Below are 19,041 nucleotides of genomic sequence, written 5' to 3' on the forward strand. Positions count from 1 at the left end.
AGAACAGTTTAAGGAGAAGAGGAAGAAGAAGCAGGGTAGAAATAATACCTGTAATGTAAAGAAATAAAACAAACAAACAAATAAATAAATAAATAAAGCAAAACACAGGAATAACTAGTGATACATCATACAATTAATCACCACCTGCTGGCCAATGCCCAGCCTTTTCCCAAGCACTATTCAGGCCCCCCTAGCCAGCTGTCACTAATTTATAGATTGAGCATGGTGTCATATGGTATGGAATATCCATTTGTCCAGTTTGGGCTGGCTGTTCTGGCCATACTCCACCCCAGCTTCTGGTGCAACTGGTAGAGAGTGGGAAACTGAAATTCTTTGACAGAGTACAAGCACTGCCCAGCAACTAAAACATCACTGTATTATCAGCATCATTCTTTTACTAAACCCAAAATACAGCTCTGTAGCTGCTACTAGGAAAAAAAACACATCTATTGCAGGCAAAACCAGGACATTAACCCACGTTTTTTCACTTTTATTCTTCCAATTCTTTCCCCCATCCTGGGGTATGTGAATGAGTAGCTTTACTTAGGTACTGACTGGCATACAACACTGCCCTCCAAGAGTGGCATGTGACTAAAGTTATTAGACTAAATTTATCACTCACTTCATTTAGAATTTTTATAAGGCATTACATTGTGTTCCTTAACTTAAAAGACATCAGGAATAAATACAATTCTTTTTCAAAATATTTGTCTCTGCAGTCTTGTTTAAAACGTCACTTGCAGCTAAGAAAAAAAAAAATTGCATTTGTTATGATCCAATTAATGAGAGGTACCTCTGCCTGAATTAACTGTAAAATTTCAGTGTTCCCTAGTGAAGTAGCCTGTAAATAATATTGTTATATGTTCGGTCTCTTTTGCAGGCCTTTTTCACACTTAAAATACTAAAGGTCAATCAGCATCATTTTCCTGAAACTATATGGCTTGAAAGGATGAGTTCCTGGATGATCTCATACCAAAGGATACTTAATTGGCACAAGTTATACGGACTTTTTCATGTGCTGAAGTCAATAATGTGGACTCTGTTTAAAAGTAAATGGGAGAAAGAGAAATTAACTAGAAAATAGAGAGAACAAGAAAAGGAGAGAATGAGGGCGCGAGAGGGAGACAAGCAGAAGATAGTCAGCATCCATTGATCCAATTTTGAAGACCCTTTGGTCTTCCTTGACCTTGGGCTTTTAGGTGGTGAGGGTCCCAGAGTTCCCCCCCTGGGGAAACCACTTTTATACAGTCCAAGTTCCAGGTATCCAGAGAGGCTGTAGCCAGGCTGTTCCAGGTATCCATAGAGGCTGTTCCCAGAACCTGGGGTGAGCTTTGTTTGACTTGTGAGACATGCATAAGCAGTCACCTCCTTTCTCAAAGTTTGCCTCAGTGAGAATTTTTTGATTCATTAACCATGATGTGCTAACCACATCTGCCTCACCATGCTTGAAATTAGTACCCTCCTGGTGTCAATTTCTCCTGCCTGTGTTTATCTCAAGTTCCTGCTGCGGTGGTTTATCTTATGGCAATTTCCTTTGGTGGCTTTCACAGTGTTCTGAGAGAGGCAACAGTATTCTTTAAGCACTTACAGCATTAAAAAGTTCCAAATTTCATGTTGTCATGTAAAAAGAAATGAGTTACCACTGAGAAAGGAGGGAGAGTATGATTGTGAGTCAGAGGAAATGGGTTAATATCTTTGACAACTAGATAATTTATTAAAATATACTCTGAACTTGGTGGAGGTCCCAAAGTTCTGAATTATAGTTTCCTAAGCAGAATATCAGTAATCAAAAAACTTCTATATTGTCATTGTATTTAAAATTTAAAAGCTATACAAGATTTTTTTCATACATTTTTTCATTGAGTGACTATGTTTACATGTGGATAACATCCTGAACACTTTTAAATAAATCTAGTTTAGAATGTAAATTTCACATTTCAATACATTAAAATATATAATTTAAGTTTTGTATCTGAATTCCTTCATATTCAGCTCAGTCTTGCTTGCTTGGAAGAGATGAAGTTATGTTAAAACTAATACACATTTTTCCAGCAATTAATTTCATGCTCATAATTTATTCTGAGCTGAGTCCAGACTACTGACTCCAGGCAAAGAGAAATAAATGTATATAGTGTAAGAGTGATTATAAGGAATAAGGATTTATTCAGATTTTTGACCATATAACAGCACCATAAAATACTGCAGTCCCATTAATTATCCAAATAATGAAAAGAATATCTGGGAATATCATAGGTTTGATGGATTAGGCATTTTATATGGATACAATCCTGCAATATATTTGCTAATAGAGCAGAGCACTTCTCAACATTTGTGTTTAAGGGGAAAAGGTGGACATAGAGACAATCAGAAATTGGAATATTGCTGAGGCACTTTCTCTGCACTTATCCTGCAGAGTCCCTGACCAGAGCTTACCTGGTTTGTCAACTGTTGTGAAGTATATGTCACAAGTATATGTTATACAAGACTCTTGTGCCACCTTGAAGGCATATGTTCACATCTTCATCTAGTGAAGTTACCTGTAAAATTTCAGTTTTCCTACAGAAGTTATCTGTGGAAACTGTTGTTATATGTCAGTCACTTTTGCAGGCCTTTTTCATCCTTAAAGTGTCAAAAAGCATTCAGCACAATTTTCCTGAAATTACATATTTTGAATGCTATTTAGGATGATCTGCAAAGGATACTCAAGTGACACAACTTTGATTGCTAAGGATTATGAAGGATTTTTTCTCATGCAGAAGGTAACAAGACAAAGATGGTATGGTTCATTCATATATGTTTAGTAGGCTCAAAAATTTCAAAGTTTGCCACTTGTGAGTCTGGGAGAAGACAATTTAGATTTATCACTTAAAGAAGGCATTGATGTCTGTGGTCACTAATCATATAGGTTGTTGTGAGGTGCCTCAGGGAGGCAAAGATTTAGTTTCAGATAAGCATTGTTAAAGTGAGAGGCATGGCTGTAAGCCATGTATGTGAATTTTGACCTCCTGCTTTGGGGGATGGGCCGTGTGAGCCCTGAATTAAGTTGTCCCACCCCAAACCCCTTGTGAAGGATGGTCCAGGAGTTCTGATTGGGTTTGAGTCCCTGGGGGGTTCTTCCTTGCTGTGTTTCTAGTAGTCCCTGACCCTGAACTCCACTCTAGTTCTGTCCCTCAAAACCCATCACCCTGCCTTTGTTCAAAGTTCTCTGTCTCTGAATGAGTTTGTTCCCATGCAGAATAAATGATTTCATGAACAGAGGCCTGTCTCTTTCCTGTCCCATGCTGGTTCTCAGTAACTGTAGCTTCCCTGGACTTGATCCTGCAGTGGCTGACTACAACAGGTGGATACTGTGGATGAGAAACTGTGTAAGAACTGTCAGCCCAGAAAGCCAACCATATCCTGGGCTGTATCAAAAGCAGTGCGGCCAGCAGGTGGATGGAGCTGATGCTCCCATTCACTCCTCTCACTCTAAATCCCTGCAGGCATCCTGGGTCCATAAAGGCAGCTCATGAGAAAGGACCCTTACAATCCAAACTGTTGTACAATACCATTATTCTATGATTCTCTGTTCATGAGTGAGCTAATCAATACATGTATTTAAATGACGTGGTCATTAATAATGAGAAGGGAAACCTTAGGGGTATAATAGCTATCTATTGCATTTTTCATATAAACATCAGTTCAGCTTTCAGTGTCAATTGATAAAGCACATAATAAATTATTTGAAAAGAACAGGATATAAAATTATTATAAACCCACAATTTCCCTCCCAATGAATACATTCTGCAGCATTGTTGAAAATAATGGAAAAGCTTACAAAGAACTGACAGCATGGCCTCAGATTTTGTGATGTTCATTTAGCTTACCTTATTATCCTATGAAATGGTACAGTTCTTTAGAAATCACCTATAGGACAGGTGGCAGTGTTTAGCAGACATAAAAATATAACACAAACCTGGAATCTATTGCTTTTTAACTGCTCCATTTCTTTTTGTTGAGCATATTCAGCTTAATAAAAAAAACAAGTTATCAACAGAAAAATAAGATAGGGGGAAATATTGCAAGGAGCTCAAGAGGCCAAGGTCCTGGAAAGCAACAGAATAAAAATACAAGTAAATAACTTGTATACTAATTACTTCAGTTAATAACTAATTACTTCATAAGCTCCAAGGGAGATATTACTTATTAACTAGATATTCACTGAGAAAAAGCTAGGCTGAAGCTATGTGGTTTGGGGAACCCTGGATGTTAACTGGAAACTGATAAGGCCGTTTTAATATGGCCTTTAGGCAAATGATTTATCTGTCAAGATATTTATTATCAAGCAGGACTACAGTCTAGATTTCAGACGTAATTGAAGAAGATTGCAGGGTACAGACACTGTGTAGTTTAACAAATATAAATGTTCCATACTAGATGATGACTGGGAAGTGTTGTTATATGTTTATACTTTCCATGTTGTGTAGAAAGAAATGGATACTGAAGAGAATAATAGGAACACTAAAATTATTGCCAGAAAAAAACCAAAACAATGGAGTAATGATTTTACAGAGGGCTTAGTCTTTGAGATATAATATAACTACAGAATAAAAGAGCAACAAACTCCAGAGACCCACTGGCATCCACTAATTCATCTTGTAAAAGGGCACTGGGGTTAAACCATCTAGAAGCTGTCTCTTCAATTACTTTAAAAGGCTTAAAGAACGATGATCTTTTTCTAAGGCCTTGTTACACTGGATAGTCCCTGCAGGTAAAAAAAGATAATCAGACTGACAAAATTCAGTGAATGGACAGTTAGTGCTTTTTACTGCACAAGCCAACAGCCTGGAGACAAGGGAGGAATGTCAAGTCCCGGTTTATTATTGCTTCACTGGGCTTGTTAACTGTTGCTTTTTCCAGTTGCATAACATGGATATTTTGGATGTCGCTGGAATCTGTTCCTGCGTGATCAGGTCTTCTTAAATGTTTGTTTTAAGCAGTGGAGCAAACTGTAATCACAGTTACCACAGTGTAAATCAAAAGTAACTCCAGCCAGGCACTGGACTGTCATATTATGAAGCTAAACTCAGTTCAGAAAGAAACTCACTGAATAAATGCTGTGAACTCGCTAAAGAGTCTTTCTGGCACAGAGGAACGTGTCAAATTATCCCTTATATAGCTATCCAAGCTCTCTGCAGCATGTCTGTTGGTTCTTTCTTCTGTAAACAACAAAACTATTCTTTCCTGTGTTCCTGACTCATCCAGTCATGCTCCCACTCCCCGAGTTTCTACTATGTCTGTGTGCCTTTTAAGGAATAGACATGATGATAAAGTTCTCTAAAAATATCCCCAAGAGTTTTAATGCCAGGATGAGAAATGTATGTGTTGTTAATTTTTTTTTTTATGGGCAAAGAAAAAGATAACCTTTTCTGCATGTAACAAATTTTGTTATTAAAACTGAAATCTAGTAATTGTTTTCCAGATAATTATTACAGAATAAGAAAAAAATACTAATACACTTAAAATTGTTAAATATACATTTCTCTGCTATTACTACTTCTCCTGTTGTTATGTTTACCCTCCCCCTGCTCCTATGTCCTAAGTGTGTGATGGAATGTTACTGGGAATTTTTAATATCTGAGGTACATTGCCAAGACAAAAAGATATGATATTCATGCTGATAGTTTCTTCTACACAGTTTTTTCTCTAAACTCCCCAAGGAGTCATTTTCATGTTTGGTAGCATGGTCTTTCTTCAGCGGCTTGCATCTCCAGACTACTTCCAAATTGACTGTATGTGCTGGTATGTTAGTACAAGTTGTCTGTTTTCTTTGTTACCCTCAGAATCAGTTTCTGTAGCTGCTCATGGAAAAGTTGTTTATAGCCAAGGGGTGTCTAGGGAAAAGCCTGCATCCCATGCCTATACTCCTCTATGCTGCATCCCATTTCCACATTTTTCAAGGACTCTGCTTTCCTATCAGGCCTGTATTACTCTACCCTACATCACTTCCACAGTGGAATGCACAGCATCAGTAGACAAGGGAAAAGCAGCTGCTGTCATCTGTCTTGATAATGGTGGTCTGTGACATTCCTACATCTTCAGTGGAGAGATATATATTTGAAGAACAAGCTATTTGATGGAGAAGAAATTGGCTGTGTGGATGCATCCAAAGCTGCAGTCAATAAATGCCCAAACAGAAAATGAGTGGTATTCCCCAAATGTCTGTACTGATTCCAGTACTATTTTATGTCTTAGTTCATTACATTGATGATGGGATGGAGTGCATGCTCAGCAAGTTTGCAGATGACACTGGGTGGTTCAGTCCTTGAGCAAAGGGACAGCATCTAACTGGACCTGAACAAGCTTGAGGAGTGGGAAAAGTGGAGCTGATGAAGTTCAGCAAGGCCAAGTGCAAGATCCTACACCTGGGTCAGGAAAACCAATCCCCAGTATCAGTACAGACTGGGCAGTGAGTGTATTGAGAGCAGCCCTGTCAAGTAGGATTTTGGGGATACCTGTGGATTCACTTAGAGCAAGCCTGGCCAACCCTAGTCCTTTTTCTTGCAATCTTGGCATATAGTTCTTAGACTGCTTCTGGCAGCACTACACTGTGTGATTAGGCTATAAACTAACACACAGAACTTGCAGTTACTCCTGTAGCTTATAATTTGTTTTTTAGAATGACATCAGCAGCTGATATATGATGTAATTTAGTGTGTCTGTATCACCTTACAAAACAAGCTACTCCTCTTTTTTTTCCTCCATCATTTGCTTTTTATTAAATTTTATTTTAAAAATTAAAATTAAAATTAAAAAATATTAAATTTTTAAATTACATTTTTTATACTTATTTTTTAACTTGTAAGACTATATTCTCACTACTTCTCAGACAGAAAAACAGAGAATCCATATGTTATTGTCAACATTCACTCTCATGTGACGAACACAAAAACATTACACAAAAGAAAGTTATTGGCCTCAGCCCAAAACACAGGAGAAAAACTATGAATATCATATTGAAAGAAGAGCAGCTTCTAAAATATCAGTAGGCAATGAAAATTCTTGACAAAGGGCTAAGATATGACCTCTGTATTTCTGCCGTACTCTGTTCTTCTGATTGATGCCATTTCTCCTACTGTGCTCTTTGCTGACTGCCTACTAGATTATGAGGAAATATCAGGTGTCACAAAGTAGGATTAAAACACAATGGAAGTCAACTAACTCTTTGGCTTCTTAAATTTTTCACAGTATAAATTTCAGATTCACTCTTTTAGTCCTGAAAAAAGCTTTACCAAGTCATGCTATGAAATATGAATATTCATAAAAAATATCAATCATGATTAATACTCTTGATCATATAATTACATATGTGTGCTGGTTTATTAAATAATTTTGTAAGCATGACATTAAGTAACTGCAACTAAATCTTTCAGGTTCAGGGAGAAAGGAATGAATTATTAACCCCATATTTTCAATAGCTTGATAGTGAATAAGTTTCCTTGTATCTTTTAGATATGCAATGCAATCGTGATGATTTTTTTTTCTAACAGTTCCTATAAATAAAGTCTTATGAAGTTGGTTTGTAAAAGTAAAACAAAATTAAGCCAAAATTGTAAAAGCATGATTTTTCAAGAAGCCAATGTCCTTTTTTGACTTTAAAACCATGAGTTTTAAAACAATGCAAAGGGAAGAGTTAAACATATCAGCATCTTAGTCTTATACTCCCATGTTCATATTTCTGTCCTTCTAATTGCATACACCTGCACCAACTTCTGAAATAATTGCTAATTCTCTTCTTCTTCAAAGTACTGCAAGATAGATTTTTACAGAGCAGTTAGACCTTCAGTAAGTATTTTGCTTGCTCCTGCCCCTGCAGGAACTCGGAACCAGTTTTAATACCTTCTCATGGATTCTTTACTCATTGTAATGCTATAAAGCACTCTTCTATCATCTCATTAACATGGAAGCAGTTACATTTCCATGTCATACTTAGAGAGTATCCAGTGTTCCAGTAGGCTGTCCAGAGAGTCACAGGAGCAGGAGGCAGAGACTTCATCTTGCCTCAGGTAGTTTATAGTCTTACATCACTTTAAAATGACTTTTTAGTTTTAAAATATATGAGATCATTTTTATCCACAGAAATAGAATTTAAACAAGGGAAAGGGTCTGTGAGGTACTTCAAGTAGTGCTAGAGAAGATGGGATTTTTGTTGTCTAGATTTGAAACTGAAGTAATTGCATGCTCTGTAAGTACACTGCAAAATTTTAGAGCAGCCATATTCACATTTTTGCAGCATCCACCAACAATGTTCTCTGATGGGCTGAGCAGAGGACCACCTCAGCTGCTGATGCCAATACACCCTACTTAATATCAGAGCATGATGTTGCTTAAAACTGCCAATAAAGAGAATTTTATGTTCCAATTAAGTGTAAATAAACAACATTTTGCATGATATTGCATTCTACATGCTTCTTTGATTATAGCTGTGATCATATGTCTGAGCACTTGTCTTCTAGTCTCAAACTCTCTACTATCTGAATTTTTCATCTTCATTGAAAATTACTCTAAATACTACCTCAAACTACCAACAACTGCCTGACTTTCTCATGCAATATGCATGGCTCTATGCATAAAATAAGAAAGAGAAAATTCTTAGAATTCTGATTTTGATACATCAAGATATTTTCAATTAATAAGAAAACCAAAAAAGGAGTTATAATTTTTGTTTATGAGAAAAAAAACCCCACATTTTATTTAATGTGTGACCATATTAAATAAAAATGTATCTGGAGAGAGGCTGAATTAAGTACTGAGATTTAGGAATACAAAAGTAGCTATTGTAAGAAACCTGGTGTTCCTGAAAAGAATGAACAAGAAATATTTTATGTGCTTGAGGAAGGCCTTTACAGGACCTGGAACATGAATCATTAGGAATTTCTACTAATGTGCCATTGACTAATCTGGAGCTTCTCTCATTTTGCACTCTGCAAAATACTCCACCTATACTGCATTGCCTTGAAAGTGCTTGACAACTCTGACAGTGCTGGTGCCTAAGATCAGGATCCAAACTTCTCCCTGCCTATTGTTTTGCATCATCTACTGTCTCTGTATTCATATCAGAATTGTAAGGTCATTGTAAGAAATAGGTGTGTACTGATTTCATGTGTATACAGCACAGTAATTACCATGTGTTTGTGGGGATGTCTCCAAGGTACCAAAAATGCAGACACAAAATGATATTTTTTTGGTTCAATACAGTCTGAAGCAAGCATCTTAAGCAGTTTAGTTGGAAAAATCATAGTGAAATAGTATAACTCATGTTCTTTCTTTCTGTTCTTTAATTAATAGATTTAGTTTTCATTTATGATTGCCAGTTTAGGAAAAATGTTGTGACATACAAAAGTTGTTGTTAATTTTTAAATTATGTCATCTACTTTTAAATTGTTTTATGTTATTTATTTTTAATTATTTTATATTTCATTTTTCTAAATACCTTAAAAACAAATAAAAAATTGCTCAACTACTGTTCCCTTCATCAAGGGTTTGGATTTTACTTATTTTTACTCAGTTATTTACTTCCAGGTGTATGTGCAATATTCATTGTGTCTATATTTATGAGTGTACCTTTTGATACCAAATTATTTGTGGAATCCAACAAGTCGACTGTGGTGTTACCAGCATCACATAATGCTGAGGAAAACCAAAATTTTCCATTGAAAGATCTAATTTTCAATTGGTTGCTACTTTTCTGGAAGTCAAATTTTCAAACTGAGATGCTATAATCTGTGTGACAATATCAAACCATTTGGTTTGGGTTTTTTTCATTTGGGAGACAAACTCCCAAATGAAATGGCATTTCATTTTCTAGGGCATCCCATTCAAAAGCCACATCAGAACACAGATGAGTAGACTAAGTTTAAGCTTCTGTTGAGTCAGGGACTACCCTTCAGCTAATTCTAAGTGTTCTCAAAACCTTAAAGAAATCTGAGTAATCTTAGGGTTCAATTCAGTAGATTTTCAAACAGTTCATTTATTGCACAAATATTTAGTTGTTGCAGTTGTTCAAAACAAAAAAGATGCAGAAGCTATGAATGGCTCCTGTCTCAAACCTAACAACTTAGGGGATGAATATTCATCCATGACAAAATGATTTTAAAATATCTGCTGGTTGAGGTAAAGTTAATCAGGCAGTTCCCAGGAGACATACTTTAAATATTTGCCTGTTTTTGTTAGGCACCACCTGATTCTCCCATACCTTTATAAAGCTGTGCTATCACACAGGGGAAAAAAAACAAACAGAAAATATTCATGGGCTGAAATGTTAGCAAGCAAAAACATGACTCTTTAATGTAGTGATGCCTAAAGAGGCTACCTGAAACAGAGGCTGGACAAAGTTAAAGGAATAAAGTAGGTATTTATTAAAAGGCCTTCCAAGGACACACCTTGGGCAGTACAAGAGCCCAGCCATGGTTCCACCCAAGATGGATGTAGGATGAACACAAGATGGATGACTGATCATGAATTTTCACAGATTTATAAGTTTTGGTCCATTTACATAGTGGGGTTAATCGTCCAATTACACCTTCAGTAATCCTTCACCAGTTGAGTCCTCCTGAGTTGAAGCCTCAACAAGTCCTTTTCTGTATCTGTGCACCTAGGGATTAACACTAAAAATATCTTTTATTTTATGTCTTTTTATTTTATGTATTTTATGAAGATTCAAAGGTGGGGGAAAGTATTTTGCACTGGTAGGCAGCCTGTACTTATATCCATATTTGTAAATTCAATATACCTGGCATTTATTTCTGACTGTGAGGCTGGCTATTCAGGAATGGTTTTGTTTTTCATTGTCATGTCATAGGCTTAACTTTGCTATGAGCCTCTCATCTTTTTACTCTTGGGCATAAGGGAGATTAAAACAGCAGGACAATATTGATACTGATAGTGAACATTCTGTCAAGAAGCTGGACCAGACCATGAAAATTGTCTTTTTTTAGGAGGTCTTTCAGTAGAGAATTTTATTTTCCTCTTATCATATCCAGAAAAAAGAAAGAAACTAATGCCAGTCTAGATTAAAAAATAAAAAATAAAACATTGTATTCTCTATTATAAGTATGAATTTTCTTTCATGGCCAAAAATATCTTTAAACTTGAAGTGTTCTTTGGACCGCTTCTTATATAACAAGAAATGGTATATAAATGCTGTATCTACAACAGAAAATTGCATTCACCTTAGACAATTCTCTTTCACTGAGAACATCCATTTTCTAAATTACCTCATCTTATTTCTCTGAATAGCATTTTATCATGTCAAAATTGCCTTTTGCAAATTATCTCTAAGCAGTAGTAACCTATAAGCCTTGCTTGGGATTTATCTAAGAAAGGCTTTGCAAATCCATATCAAAGTTAAAGTGTGAGTTTCTAACCCATATTGTAAGTGGGAAAATTCTCCCAACTTGAAGACACCAAGCATGTCTGGAAATATTTCTTGTGTTCATAATTTTATGACCTTTGGAAGAACAGACAGGCAACTCAGGAGGACTATCGTGACTCAGAACTCAGAAGGGTGTCATGAAACTATGCAGGGAGAAAGATAGGGACAAAACACAACTAGAACTTAATCTGGCTAAAGCTATGAAAAACAAAATGTCTTTATAAATATGTCAGTAGAAAAAGAAGTGCTAAGGAGAATCTCCATGCTTCACAGGTCAGGGGGTGGAATCATAATAACACAGGATTAAGGAAAGTCTGAGATAACTTAGCACCTTCTTTGCCTCAATCTTTAATAGCACAAGTTGTCCTCAGGTTTCCCAGCCCTGTGAGCCAAAATACAGGGAGCAGAATGAAACCCCCATAGAACAAGGGGGAAACAACCTGACATCTGCTATAACTCTTCAACACAGAAGAGGGGCTGTCTGATACCCAAGAGTACTGAAAGAGCTGATGGAAGTGCTCACTGGGCCTCTTTCAATCATTCACCAGCAGTCCTGGCTGACTGTAAATTAGCAAATATGATACCCATCTGCAAGACAATCAGGCAGGAGGATCTGGGGAATTACAGGCCTGTCAGCCTGACCTCAATGGCAGGGAAGGCCATGGAGCAGATCATCTTGAGTGCCATCACGTAGGATGTACAAGATTACCAGGGGATTATGCCCAGAGAGCAAAAGTTTATGAAAGACAGGTCCAGCTAAATCTGCCTGATCTACTTCTGTGAGAAAGTGATCCTCTTGGTGCATGAGGGAAAGGCTGTGGATGTTGTCTGCCTAGATTTTAAAGTCTTTGACACTGGCTCCTACAGCATTTGTCTGGAGTCTGGCTGCTCATGGCTAGGACAGGTGCAATGTTCGCTGTGTAAAAACTGTCTGGATGATGGGGCCCAGAAAGTGGTGAATGGAGTTAAATCCAGTTAGTAGTGGCTAGTCACAAATTCTCAGTATTGGGTCAGTACTGGGGCAAGTCTGTTTAATATATCTATTCCAGGATGAGAGGATTAAATCCTCAATAAATTTGTGAATGACACCAAGCTGAGTGGGAGTCTTGACCTGGGGGAGAGTAGAAAGGCTCTTACCTGGAGAGGCTGGATTTGTAAGCCAAAGCCTAATGGCCAAAGGAAAATATCTGAGGTTCAACAAGGCAAAGTGCTGGATCCTGAACTTGGACAGGCTGAGGGAAGAATGTCTGGAAATCTCTGCTGGCAGAGAAGCACCTTGTTGTCTTGACTGACAGTGCCTGAGCCAATGTGGGCCCAGCAGGGTGGTGGCCAGCAGTAAGAAGGCAGAGATCATCTCCCTGTACTCAGGTGAAGCTATACCTCGAATCCCGTGTTCTGTTTTGAGCTCCTCAATACAAACAAGACATTCAGGTGCTGGAGAGTGTCCAGAGAACATCAATTAAGCTGGTGAAGAGACTGGAGCCCAGATCTCATAAAAAAAAACTGAGAGAGCTGGGGTTGTTTAGCCTGAAGTAAAGAAGGGCTGGCAGACCCTTCTCTCTCTCTCTCTACAACTGCTTGAAAGGAACTTAAATCTTGGTGGTGTCAGTCTCTTCTCCCAAGGAGCAAGCAATAAGATGAGAAGAAATGACCCCTAGTTGTTTCAGGGGAAGTTTAGATTGGATATTAGAAAAAATTTCTTCACCAAAAGGGTGGTCAGGCATTGGAGAAAGCTGCTGAGGTGTATGGTGGAATCACATCCCTGGAAATGTTCAAAATATATTTAGATGTGGCACTAGGGGACACAGTTCATTGGTGAAGGTGGCAGTAGTATTTCAGTGGTGTGACTTGATGATCTGTGATCTTGGAGATCCTTTCCAGCTGTAACAATTTTATGCTTCTATGTTAAATTTAGTGTATTCCTTAAAATGTAGTCAGTGCTCTAGACTTCAGAGAAAGCTGTGAATATAGCATTTCAACAAATATCTTGGCTGTCTTTTATAGGTTTTCAAAAACTTATTCACAAAATGCCAAACACAAATATAGTTTTTTTATGGCTGCTTTGTCCAGTGTTATGTGCAAAATGTGCCTCAAATTCAAGTTTAATATTGAGTTCCAAAATAATATTCGACTAACTATAAAAGTTAGTTTATAGTACCATAATGTCCTGGTTCTAACCACTCAATTTAAGATTCAGTAACAAAGGGGACACTGTGTTCTTCCAAATAATAAGTACTATCAAGATTCATATACTGAACTATTCTATTTTTGCAGGCAAAATGACAGAGATCTTGTAGAAAATATGATATTTATGGTCTCATTAAAATGGCATTGCAAAGAATATATGTAAGGAAATTAAAGAGTTAAATAAGTGAAAAATGAAAGAAGTAACAACTTTTTCATTTTCTAAGTTTTGAGGACTTAATGTGTAAAGTTAAGAATGTAAAGAACAGAATTTTGATATTTAAAGTCATCATATGTGTATCATATATGTGCATATACATGTATATGCTTGTAGACACAATGGCATGTGTTACATTTTCAGATTTAAGTGAATAATATATTGTGATCTAGGGAAATTATGTATATATTTAGATAAACGATTCACATCATTAAATCCAAATATCAAGCTATACAGTAAACAAATTCTAGTTTAATACAGTATTCTCTGCTAAAAATTCTGTTTAAATGCCAGGAACTAAGAAATGAGGCCAGCAAATGATAATTGAGTCAATTAATGTATGATGACAAGTTGGGGAAAATGAAGTATTTTTATGCTATATGGATGAAAGTGTAAAAGCTCTTGTAAAGCAGCTAACATAAGCATTTGTAGAACACACCAATATCAAACTTTTATCATGTGCCTCATTCATTTTTTGAAGCCAGTGCACGACAGACATTAGAATCTCCTTTGCATTCTGTTTAATGTTTTCTTTTTCTGTAGCAGTTTGTTAAGCACCTGAGATGAGAGATCAGTACACACACATGAGATAATTTTATTTTTCTCTAGGAAAAGAACAGTTATAGAAACCAAATAGCAGAAAAAAAAAATAATGGATGCCCTAAAGACTGTGATAGTTCCCATTTTCCAGGAAAGTAACCTATATTTGTTTAAAAAATATTGTTATAGATGAATCAGTATTTGTAAAAGACATTACTTTGTCTTGGGATTTTTTGTGAGTAATTTGTGAAAATACCTTCAAAATGTTGAATTTTAGTTTAGAGAGTGAGATCTTCAGAGAATACCTAGCAAGCTTTTATCAAAAGATCCTTGAGACTACAACTTAAGTCATGACTTAAGATAGTTATAACAACTTCAGTTTTAACTTGAAAATAAAAGAATTATACTTAAAGAAAGAAAAAAATCTCATGTCTGACTTTTCTATTTAAATTAACACTTCTGAAAACTTCTGAACAAGAACATACATTAATGTCATAAGTGGGATCAAACAGAACAACTTCAGGTTTTACTGTGAAATGAATCATTGTCTCAGGATGGAGGCTTATTTCAGAATTATTGTGCATTAGTTTCCTGAAATCACACTACATTTTATTTCAAAGGTGTATGAAAACACTTAATTAATAAACTAGATTTTCATTTTTAGTATTTGACAGTAAATAGGTTTATGGGAAAAAGAATGTGAATTTCTAATTCATTCTCAGTTTTTTCACTGTCTAAAAGAGACATAGAGTAGTTTGTTCATGAAATCCAAATTTTAAGTGAAAGAATGAATGAATAAGACACTAATTTTTTGAAAAGCAAGAAGAAAAAAGCCAAGTAAGGCCAAGAGCATAAAAGCATGTGTTTATGTATATATGTGTAAATTTATATATATATATATATATATATGAAAACTAAAAAATAGTATGATATATATGGAATTATGAGAAACTTTATGAGTTATATGTTTATGCATATATATTAAGCACAAATTAAGATATGCAGCCAAGTACTAATGCATTCAGCCATTTAATTTTAGACCTTTTGGCTTTAAGAAAGCTAAGAAAATTAGAAGAAGAAAACTGTTGTCATGAGAGTGAGATGGGAAGGACTTCAGAATGAGGAAATACAATACAGATTAAATGAAATTATGAAGATGACAGACATAATCACTCATCTGAGAGGAGGAGGCAGAAAGTCAGCATTCCTATGAAAGAATGATGGAAGGATATAAATGTATAATTATACATTTTCTTATATGTAAGTAACAAAATAGTGTTAACAAAAGCCTAAGGAAGTACAAAAAAAGGTTCACCAAAAATAGTGGAGATGAAGAGGTTCCATTGCTGGGCCACACATGGACCTTGGTGACTTCATAAATAACTAGTGTTTGCCTTGTATGTTGAGGCCAAATACATGTCATCTGGAATGTAAAATATAGAATGATAAATATTTGAGAAGAAAATTAATAAATTACTGTATAACAAAATTTTGCAATTCTAGCAGGGTGGAAAGGTGCAGCTTTACTTGATAAACTTTCAGAATCATGTGAAGGGTTGATATTATAGGTATGTGGATACTTTAGCTACCTGATATGGTACTGTGAGAGGTAGGACAGAATGACATGCAGGGTAGGATTTCGTCTTTCCAGTTCTCAGTGCATGAATGGTTAGTGCTTATCAGCTGAACTGGCTCTGGGAAAAAAACCCATCACATCACTCATAATATTAAAATGGCCTTTTTCATTTCTTTACAGACTGTAAATATAACCTAGATGGCTGGTGAAGCTGTAGCTGCCATTGACAAAGAGGCAATGCTTTGTAACTGAGTCCCAGCAAAATTCTTTGAATATATAGTTATATGTAACACCTGCAGGACAGGTTGTCCTACATATCATTCTAAAACCCAGAATATTGAGAATATGTTGATAATTCTTGTGTTAAGAAGCAAAACAAAAAATAAAAATGTAGTGTATGAAGGACTTAAATATTTTTGTTTCCATTGCATTATTTTATTAGAACTATGGAAATATAAATATTTTGTAATTTAATGTTACATAATTTTACTTGTTGAATCCATGAACTCTGAAAGCCTATAAAACATCTTAAGAAATAAGTCAGAAAGTGCTAAAGAAGTTTTAGAATATTGACTTTTTAAATGATTGGTGTTGAAAATACACATATAAATAGCCCTGCCGCAAGAAAGCTTGCGCATATTTTTTAAAAAATCATGTTAGACGAATATGGATATTTCTTCATGAACCTCAAGCACAGAAAAAATTTTATAGAAAAATTGAAGCCTAAGTTACAAATTACTGAACATAAGTTGACCTGAGCAAAATCAGGAAAGCCACTTCATAAATTAAGTATACTAAGGCACAAAGTTACATGAGCAACTATTCTCCAAGGAGGTTAACAGCAACATGGAAACTTTGAAATTTATAATAATGCCAAAAAAATGAAGTAAATCACATTATACTAACTGAACACAGAACAGATGGCAATTGCAATGAAAAAGAAAAAGTCTTGTTCAGGAATATGCAAGAAAACTTTAAAAGTGCTCAGGTTACTTCATACATTTTCCTTTTATAGGTTCATTTCATATAAAAACGTTTAGATTTTGGGTAATGAAATCTCCGAGTTTAAGTAATTTATCTCTTTAGAATTCAAGGATACTTGTTGCTATTTTGAAAGACTGAGTAAAGCTCTACAATCCTTATTTTTTATAAAATCAGAAAAGAGAAATTACTAAATATAATTATACCTGTCTAATAAATGTTCCTTGGAACAAATAATCAAACCAATTATGTTTTCCAGTTGTCCTTCTTTCTGTATATGCATGTGTAGCATCAATAATAATCACAGCCATGAAATTAAAAAGATGAGACATCTGGTGGTATGGATAGAACAGTTCTGAACGACATTGGCAAAGCTGTGAAGCCTCCACCACCACTGCTGTTTAAAACAGAATGAAAAGAACATCTGTCAAAAATTACTTACACAGAAACTGTTTTAGATACCTTCACAATCTCTGTTCTAATCCAAACATCCTATGAACTGAATAAAAACAATAGACAAAGAAATACTCCTGTAGCATTCAAGAACAGTTCAGAACTAAGTTTCTGTATAATCACAGTAGTGTCTATTTTAAAAATTAATTCAATAAATTTATTTATTTATCTTATGTATCTTTTTTAACTGAGTAGCAGCTGACAAAAATGAAATTAAATCTTCTCATTAAAAAACATATTTAAACTAGATAGAAAAATATTCATTTAATTGCTTATAGTATTTTAAGCTACTCATGTTACTTTCTAACTTAAAACTGCATGATATTCTATAAATAATAAAAATTTGAACTTTATACATTACAATACGTACCACATTATTTCATTTCAACCTTCTTGAAAGTCTCTTTATCTTGATTTCTTGGCTTTAAAATCCATTTAGTCTCTTACAGGGCCTCAAATATAGCATCTTTTTATCAAAAATCTCATGGATTACCCTTCATAAAATAGACAAACAACTTTTATAACCTTTGTACAAGTTCAGAGAACTATGTGTTAATTATACTAAAGCAACATCTAAGCTGATTGCTTTTTACACAGACTTTTCACTCCATTTGTGCTTTTTCAATTCTTCAGTAATATAGTCATAATGCTTAAGCAGAAAGGAGAAACAGTAAGATAATAAGACATAGGTACATTGAATTAAATACCAGAAGGAATCATTGAGTTGTGTGGCCTGAACTACTCTTTAATTTTTTCCTAGTTAATCTGTATAAAGCCCAATTAGTCACAAAGTCTCAGAGCTTTTATCACTTTTGTTCTTTCCAATAAGAAGTCATTTAAGAAAACTTCAGAGATGCTAGCTTGATCTGATGAAGGTCAATTTAATCTCCTTGCTTGAAAGGAAATCAAACTCTCAAAAGGCACTCTAAGGGAATACAGAGACATTAGATTTGTACAGAGACATTAGATTTCCTGCATTAAAATGGCATTTGCCAATGCAGTGAACAGTTTTTTCATTGAAGAAGGGAGAGGGACAAGGAGGACAATGAGACCTTCCTAGTTTCTTTCCTCAATGACAACCAGATATATATAAAATCCAGTTGTGTGCTCATGCATGTGAACTATCTCTCTGAAACCTACAAAAGGTTGGGCATTAGAATTACAATGCAGTGGTGACTATACATTTATATTCTTGGCCTCACGAATAAGTCACAGAAATTGGAAACTATCCAGAAATTACTGGAGGAGAATGAAAAACTGTCACTGATGTATAGAACAAGGTAGGAATAGCTCAAGGATGCCATGTTTTAAAAAGTAAATAAAACTGTGAGGGAATTTTAGAAAAAAAAAAATCCTTTTGTCTGCGGAAAAATAAACTAAGGAACTTTTCACTTTTCTTGCAAAGGAACAACTCAAGAGGGAGAATATTGATGTAGAATAAACTGAGTACTCAAGTAACATAAAAGCTCTAGGCTTCTTAGGAAGAAAAGGTTTTTTAAGTTAATTTTGAAATGTTTTAAGAATCTGATTTTATTGCCAATCCATAGCTTTGTCTCATAGCAACTGTTTCCTATGTTTTGCTCTAGCATTGCTTGGTCTTTTTATAATTTCTTTTATTCTTCTAAGGTTTTGTGTTATTTATTGTATTTTCATTTCTTCATTCTGTGCCACATTGCA

At 35.3% G+C, this 19,041-nt stretch overlaps 1 long non-coding RNA gene across 1 annotated transcript; it reads right to left on the reverse strand.

The window, feature by feature from the left end:
• Window positions 1-15,307: 15,307 nt before the first annotated feature.
• On the reverse strand, window positions 15,308-18,319 carry LOC107201022. The gene is made up of 3 exons (XR_004500232.1): window positions 17,735-18,319; window positions 17,118-17,308; window positions 15,308-15,777 (listed from the first exon to the last, which is right to left on the reverse strand). It is a non-coding gene; the product is annotated as an uncharacterized LOC107201022 (long non-coding RNA).
• Between the last annotated feature and the right edge of the window lie 722 nt (window positions 18,320-19,041).

Source organism: Parus major, chromosome 2 (genome assembly GCF_001522545.3).
Source record: "Parus major isolate Abel chromosome 2, Parus_major1.1, whole genome shotgun sequence".
In the NCBI taxonomy this organism is placed as follows: Eukaryota; Metazoa; Chordata; class Aves; order Passeriformes; family Paridae; genus Parus; species Parus major.